The sequence below is a fragment of the Setaria italica genome, chromosome VIII, assembly GCF_000263155.2.
Source record: "Setaria italica strain Yugu1 chromosome VIII, Setaria_italica_v2.0, whole genome shotgun sequence".
NCBI lineage: Eukaryota > Viridiplantae > Streptophyta > Magnoliopsida > Poales > Poaceae > Setaria > Setaria italica.
In genome coordinates this window covers 29,821,989-29,830,231 of record NC_028457.1, presented here as the reverse complement: position 1 = coordinate 29,830,231, position 8,243 = coordinate 29,821,989, and the positions used below count along the sequence as shown (strand labels likewise).

The 8,243-nt window shown below is 47.7% G+C and overlaps 1 pseudogene; it reads left to right on the top strand.

Annotated features, from left to right (window-relative positions):
• The first annotated feature begins 1,929 nt into the window (after positions 1-1,929).
• Positions 1,930-7,057, top strand: LOC101760377 (annotated as a pseudogene).
• The last annotated feature ends 1,186 nt before the right edge of the window (positions 7,058-8,243 follow it).

The following is an 8,243-nucleotide window of genomic DNA, read 5'->3' as shown; positions in this document are numbered from 1 at the left end:
CCATTGACCGATGAATGGATTGAAAAGATCGATGCATTCTTGGATCGGGCGTTTGCCAGGGTCAAAGGGGCTAGTGTCACTTGGTGTCCGTGCAGTAGATGTGCAAACATGCGTCGAAGAACCAAGCTAGAAATGGGCAAACATCTTGTGAAGAACGGATTTACGCCAGACTACACTAGGTGGATCTACCATGGTGAAGCCGATCATGGGAGAGATGAAGTGTTGAGACAACGCATCGAGAAATATGATGATGATGCCGGGGTGGGAGACATGTTAAATGACTATCATGAAGCACAGTTCGATGAGACACGTAGGGAGGAGGAGCCAGAGACTACTGCAAAGGCGTATTACAACATGTTGTCTGCGGCACAGCAATCCCTGCATCGTTATACCAAGGTTTCTCAACTTGATGCCATTGCACGTCTAATGACCGTGAAGTCCCAGTTTAGCTTGAGTCAAGATGCCTTCGATGTTATGATGACTTTTTTTGGCAGCCTACTCCCGGATGATCACATTTTGCCAAAGAGCATGTATGAGGCACAAAAACTCCTTTGTGCTCTTAAAATGCCATACGAGCAGATACATGCGTGTCCGAAGGGATGCATCTTATTTCAGAAAGAGTATGCGGAGGCTAAGTACTGTGTGAAGTGCGAGTCATCTAGGTTTCTGGAGGTAGACTCTGGTGATGGTAAGAAGAGCCAGCTCGCAATCCCCGTGAAGATCCTACGGTACCTTCCTTTCATACCGAGGATCCAACGGCTTTACATGACAGAGGAATCCGCGAAACAGATGACATGGCACAAAAACGGACGTCGATACAATCCTGAGAGGCTGGTACACCCATCCGATGGTGAAGCCTGGACAACATTTGATGTCATTTATCGTGAGAAATCTCTAGATGCTCGTAATGTACGTGTTGCACTGGCAACAGATGGGTTCAATCCATATGGAATGGCGGCTGCCCCGTATACCTATTGGCCCATATTCGTTATCCCCCTGAATCTCCCCCCTGGCGTCCCTTTTCAATGACAGAATATATTTTTATCGTTGATAATTCCAGAGCACCTGGGGAATAATATGAGTGTGTACATGGAGCCTCTGATTGATGATTTGGTCCGTGCTTGGGAGGAGGGGGTATGGACTTACGACCGAGCTACAAAGACGAACTTTAAGATGCATGTTTGGTACCATTACTCGCTGCATGACTTGCCAGCATATGGGATTTTTTGCGGATGGTGTGTTCACGGGAGGTTCCCATGCCCAGTTTGCAAGGCTTCTCTAAAGTTCATTTGGTTGACGAAGGGTGGCAAATATTCTTCGTTCGACAAACATCGACAATTCCTCCCTCCTGACTATCCTTTCAGACAAGACATTAAAAACTTTACGAGAGGTGTCGTAGTTGAAGACCTCGCACTGGAGATGATGACAGGAGCCGCGATTTGTGCTCAGTTAGACGCTCTCGAGCTTAATAACAATGAAGGTGGTTTTGTGGGATATGGCGAGCATCATGCTTGGACTCAAAAGTCGTACTTGTGGAATCTCCCCTATTTTCATGACCTTCTTCTTCCGCATAACATAGATGTAATGCACACTGAAAAGAATATCGCCGAGGCAATTTTTGGGACAATTATGGACATTCCTGACAAGACAAAGGATAATGTTAAGGCTAGAGTAGATCAAGCGAGGATATGCAACAGACCAAAGTTAGACATGGCGCCTCCCAGATCCGGCAAGTCGTGGAGGAAGCCTAAGACTGATTTCGTCCTGACGAGAGCCCAGAGGAGGGAGGTACTAGAATGGTTCCAAACGTTAATGTTCCCTGATGGGTATGCAGCGAATTTGAAGAGGGGAGTGAACTTAACTACTATGCGAATCAACGGCCTAAAGAGTCATGATTACCACATATGGCTTGAGCGCCTACTTCCAGTGATGGTCAGAGGATATGTACCTGAGCATGTCTGGCAGGGGTCGAGGGAAGGGTAAAGGGCCGAGGCACCCGTCGCCTGAAATAGAGTCAGCGTCTGAGGAGGAGATACCTTCCGCGCACGGCTCTGGTGACGAGGAGGAGGCGAAGCAGGAGCAGGAGGAGGAGCAGGAGCAGGATGAGCAGGAGCAGGAGGGGGAGGAGGAGGAGGCAGGGGGTTCGCAGACCCAGATCTGGTTGCGAGGTCCGTCGTCCCTCCTGGCTCGACCGATACCTTTCCACAGACGCCCGCTGATTCAACCCAGTGGGAAGTGGTATGTGACTTTAGATGTTCTCAATAATTTTTCATTTTATGTGTTGAAAATTACAATGGAAACTAATAATTCATCACTTGTGCAGGAGTTGGATTAAGCTTAGTGGGGGTGATCACAACCGCAAGGTCAACGTCATCCTTGGCCTATTGTGCAGGATACACTTCCCGGGCTTGGTCGAGCGTGGTGGACGGGTGGAGCCGGCCTACACTTGGGACCACTACGTCGCTGCCGATGACTTTGCTGACCGTGAAGGACGGTCATTCCCAAACAAGGCTTCGCGGGTGAAGGGCGAGCTGTGGGTAAGTATTGCTCAATACATCACCTGTACTGTACAATCTTGAAATAACAACTATATATACCTCTATATATATGCAGGACTTCTACAAATGCCAGGAGGGTTTCGAGGCCCAGGCGAACGCTGTCTGTGATGAGGTCGCCAAGAAGCTGGTGAAGGATATGCACTATGAGTCGCGCATCCAGGCCATCATCGAATTCTACGCTCAACATAGAAATATGAAGGTCAAAAAAGAGGAGGTCAGGACAATGAACCTCACGAAGGACCAATTCATGGCGGTAAATAAAGAACGCTGATACTTACTTTATCTGATAATAATCACACTTAATTTCTTTTTTCACATGTCACACTTGATGATGTAGGTGCCTGTGTGGTGGTGCCGGGCGCACATGCAGTGGTGGGAAAGGATAGTCGACGTGTGGGTTGAGCCCGGGTGGTTGGAGAACCACCTTGGTTACCGTCAGCGGCGTTTGATGATGCGAGGTGCATCACACCATCAGGGCAGCTTGAGCCTTGATGAGTATAGGGAAAAATGGGTACGTGAATTTATTTTTTTGTCTAACGCTCAATTCAGCTAAATTTGTAATAATTTTGTATTTTTGCTGCAGTCGTCCTTACATGATGGCCAGCCTTGCTCCCAGTTCAAGGGATGGATTCTATCCAAAAAGGGTAAGGCAACGGCCAACATGGACATGAACCTGGATGACCCGCCCGAGGCGTACTCCGATCCTAGCATCCACAGCCGCATCACCTCCTACACGGCGATGGCAAGGGAGATTCATGGGCCAGATTACGATCCGAGCACCCAGGATCTAGATGGAGAGGTGGTGATGAGAGTGGGAGGAGGGAAGAAGCATGGTCGCTATTGGATTGGCGATAGCGTAATCGACACGGCCTCTACTCCCACTCTCTCCTAGATCCGAGCAAGGAGCACGGATTCGAGCCCAGCGATACGCCCACGGCCGACCACTACACAGTTTCAGATGAAGGCTCTTCAGGTTCTTTCTATTTCATTCATCGTTCGTTGGTTGTTACGTACTTTACCTTTGCATTGTAATATTGCGATGAAAAACTGTAGGCCCAAGTGGAGAGGCAACAACAGGATATGGAGGCGAGGGTTGAGCGGATGGTTCGGCAGAGGATGGAGGTCGAGCAGCAGAGGATGGAGGCGGAGCGGCAGAGGATGGACGAAGAACATTGGTTGAGGATGGAACAAATGCTTCAATACATGCAAAATTTTGCTACTGCTACGAGTATGGGTACACCACTACCACAGCCACCGGTGATATTCCCTCCACCTCAGCCACCCGCACATACTCCTGTGAGTCACTTGAACTTTAGTTTCAATACTTGACTTAGTTAGCTTAAACTTGACTTAGTTACCTCACAGATGACTTATTTAGCTCAAATGATATCAATCTTGTTCTCACACGTCTTCTTTTATGTGCAGAATCAATCGGTGGCTTCGAATTCCCTAGCTCAAGACCCAGATTTGATGCGGCCGTTTGCAGGGACGCCACCTCACTGACTTATGCATTGTTTGTGAACTTCTCGTTTAATCTCGAACATATACTTGTGGAATTGTGGTTTGTTGAAACTAGAACATGTACTCGGTGATTTGTGTGCATGTGACCTAAAATATATGCTTGTGATGCTTATTATATGCCTGTGATGTAATATACATGCCTTTGATTTTTGTTTGAGAGGGGTCATTTATACGTAAGAAATAAATAAAACAGGATCGGTTTTGCCACTTTGCTGTGTGTTGCACTCGGCAAAGGCCCGCTTTGCCGAGTGTTTTGGCTTTAACACTCGGCAAAACGGCAACAAAAACTGGCCTGGACGCGCCAGTTTGCCGAGTGCCTCGCCCCTGGCACTCGGCAAACACGTGTACTTTGCCGAGTGCCTCTCCCCTGGCGCTCGGCAAAGCGGCCTTCCTACCTGACCTGGACGCGCCGGTTTGCCGAGTGCTTCCTCCCTGGCACTCGGCAAACACCTCGACTTTGCCGAGTGTCTGTCCACTGGCACTCGGCAAACAACTCGACTTTGCCGAGTGCCATTCTGTGAAGCACTCGGCAAACCTCCCGTTACCGTGCCGCGCCGTTCCTCCATCTTCGCCGAAGGTGTTTTTTTGCCGAGTGTTTTCACACGCTCGGCAAATATCTTTGCCGAGTGCCCGACATTTGGCACTCGGCAAAGTTCTGTTCGCCGTCAAAATTTTTGCCGAGTGCCTGATGCCGAGTGTTTTTAGGCCTTCGCCGAGTGCCCCTGGCACTCGGCATCTCCCCGGTTTCCCGTAGTGACGGCAGCAGCCTTTAGAAAAGAATCTGATTTATCGCGGTGTTTCTAAAAAGAATACAAGGAACATTTTAGCTACCAGCTTCTTGCTACCTGGAAAGATCATCACAAAATATTAAAAGTATGCCTCATACCAAATTATTAAATTATGCCAATCGCGGCACATAGAATACTTGATCGGGTAAGTTTACTCCCATATGAGGAGGAAGACACCGTAAGCCAACCTTTGGCTAATAAGCGTGGCAAGTGTTTCATTTGTCATGCAGGTATCATTCCGCTGCAGGAAGCGTCGTGTGATGATCCTCGACCGAAGGTTGGTGCAGAGCTGCTACTGTGCAGAAAGTACGCGAGCAACCTCCGAGGGACCAAGCTTTGCGCAAGCGTGAAGGTCTGCGAGTGAAGGCGTGATTCAAAGGAGAAAGCCAAGGTGTACACATCTGTCTTGATGATCTTTATGATCTCTATTATATCCCAGATCAGATTTCTAGGCTGTATAACCTAGAGAGGCTAGACCTGGACAGCAACAGCTTGTCCCATGGCATACCTGATGGCATTGGAAACCTGACCAAGTTAAGATACCTTAATGTATCTCAAAACAAGATATCATCAACCATACCAGGAAGTGTATTTCAGCTTGCCAGCCTGATATCCCTTGATCTGTCTCAAAACACTGGAAGGTGAATTACCGGCATATATAGGCCAGTTGAAACAAATTAACTGGATAGATCTTTCAAATAATCTTCTGGTTGGTAGGCTTCCTACATCACTTGGACAGCTACAAACTGTAGCCTATCTGAACCTGTCTCATAACTCACTCAATGACTCATTCCCGGATACTTTGGACATGTTAGCCAGCTTGGAATCACTAGATCTGTCATACAATGATCTGTCCGGTACAATCCCACCATACTTGGCCAATTTCACATATCTCACAAGCTTGAACCTTTCTTTCAATAAACTTCATGGACCTGTACCAGAAGGAGGTATCTTTGTAAACATCAGCCTACAATCTTTGGTGGGGAACATGGCTCTCTGTGGTGGAGTTTCACGACTGAGGCTTTCACCATGTAATAGCAGTCAGAGCTCCACTAAACGATATCGTATTTTAAGGTTTTTGCTCCCTACAGTCATCATAGTAGTTGGAGCTGTCACAATCGGTGTGTACCTGATGGTAAGGAAGAAAGTCAAGAAGCGGGAAGGGAGGGTCGGTTCTCCTGACATTGTCGGCATCCTCAACCATACGGTAGTTTCGTATTACGAGATCATTCGTGCCACGGATAATTTCAGTCAGATGAACCTGTTGGGCGCTGGAAGCTTTGGAAAAGTTTACAAGGGCCAACTAAGCAACGGCATGGTGATCGCCGTAAAAGTTTTAAACATGCAGCTGGAACAAGCAGTGAGAAGCTTTGACTCCGAGTGTCGTGTTATGCGCATGGCTCGACATCGCAACTTGATAAAAGTACTTGGCACATGCTCAAATCTGGACTTCAAAGCTTTATTGCTTCAGTACATGCCTAATGGAAACTTAGAAACACACCTACACACTGATGGTAGAGTGCATCTGGGATACCGTCAGAGGTTAGACACTATGTTGGATGTGTCCATGGCAATGGAGTACCTACACTATCATCACTTTGAGGTAGTCCTGCATTGTGACTTGAAGCCTAGCAATGTTCTATTCGATGAAAACATGGTAGCACATGTGGCAGACTTCGGAATTGCAAAATTGTTGCATGGAGATGACTACTCCATGGTTTCTGCAAGCATGCCTGGGACAATTGGGTACATGGCACCAGGTACTTCGACACGCTTGACATATTTGTTTGGTACATCATTTACTACTGTCGCTAATTGTTTCCTTTTATGTTCTGATTTTTTCGGACAGAGTATGGATCAGTTGGAAGGGCATCAAGAGGAAGTGACGCATTCAGCTACGGGATCATGCTTCTTGAAGTATTCACAGGAAAGAAGCCCACAGACCCTATGTTTGCCGGAGAACTAACCCTTAGGAACTGGGTTAATCAAGCATTCCCAACAAATTTAATCGATATTGTGGATGACTGGCTACAACAAGATGCTATTAATTCTTTGAATAACTTTCTAGTGCCAATATTTGAGATTGGTTTACGCTGCTCAAATGACATGCCAGACCAAAGAATGACGATGAGTGATGTGGTTGTGAGATTGACCAAGATCAAGGAGGACTACATACAGAGTTTCACATAAATGATGTAGTGCTCCAAGTTGGATACTTTGATAGAAATGCTTGCATCTTTGCCAAATAAATTTGCATCATCTGTGATTTATTGTTCTATGATAGGTATCGCAGGGATCTTCTGATGAATCCTACCTTGGTTGGTGCATCGTAGGTTCCCATTAGTCAGTCTCTACCTTGTGGCCAGTTTCTTAACTATGTTTTGGTTGAAAAAAGGAAATGAAAAGGTTGTGAATCTATGATTGAGTGGATTTGTCCATTCAAGGGTGGCCCATCTGTTAGGATGTTAACAACCTAATGTACATGTTATTGGCTGATCTGATAAATTATTGGCTCACATTCAGGCGCGTCCTGTGCGTGAGTGAAGCAAGACAGCCAGTATTAACTAGTACTAGTGGTTAAACAATAGGAGACGACCGATTGACAAGATATGATCGAATAAAATCAATCTAGTTTTACCATGTCTTTTACTTTTTTCTTTGTCTTGCATTTTCAAACCCTAATGTTGTTCGTCTCTCGTATCCATGGTGTCAGATGGTGCCCTTGGTGCGCGAGCCGAAAAAGATGGATGTTTAGACTGAAGGTCTAGCTACCTGCGAAGGTTGAAAGCTAATCCTTCTAAGAACCTTCGGCCGGTTCAACGACGTCTCTAGGGCATGAAAAACATAACCGAACGGCTCACTAAGCATGCGTTTGGTTATGAAACGATGTGGGTCGGGTCAGAGCCAACCCCCTTATATGGGTTGGAGTGAACCCAGCTCGTGTTTGGATGAGAGGGATGGGTTAGACCCAGTCTTTTGTTTGGTTGAAGAGGTTGAAAGAGTTGGCATGGATGTCCTTTTAACACCGTTAGTTAGTTGTGGGCCCCACCTATCAGCTGCGGAGCTCACCTATCAGCCTCTTCTTCTTTTTCCTCACTCCCTCTTCTATCTTCTTCCTCTTGGCGTCTAGCTCCTCCCCGGCGCCGCCGCTTCCTCCCCTGACTCCTCCCCGCGCCGCCGGCCGCCTCACCGACTCCTCCCCGCGACGCCGGCTCCTCCCCGGCACCCCTGCGCCCCACGTGCACCCTTCTCCTCCACGGCGCCCCCTCCTCCTCCTCCCTGCGCCCCCTCCTCCTCCTCCCCCACCGCCAGCCTCCTCCTCCCCCGCCACCGCGACAGCCTCCTCCTCCCTCGCCGCTGCCTCCTGCTCCACCAT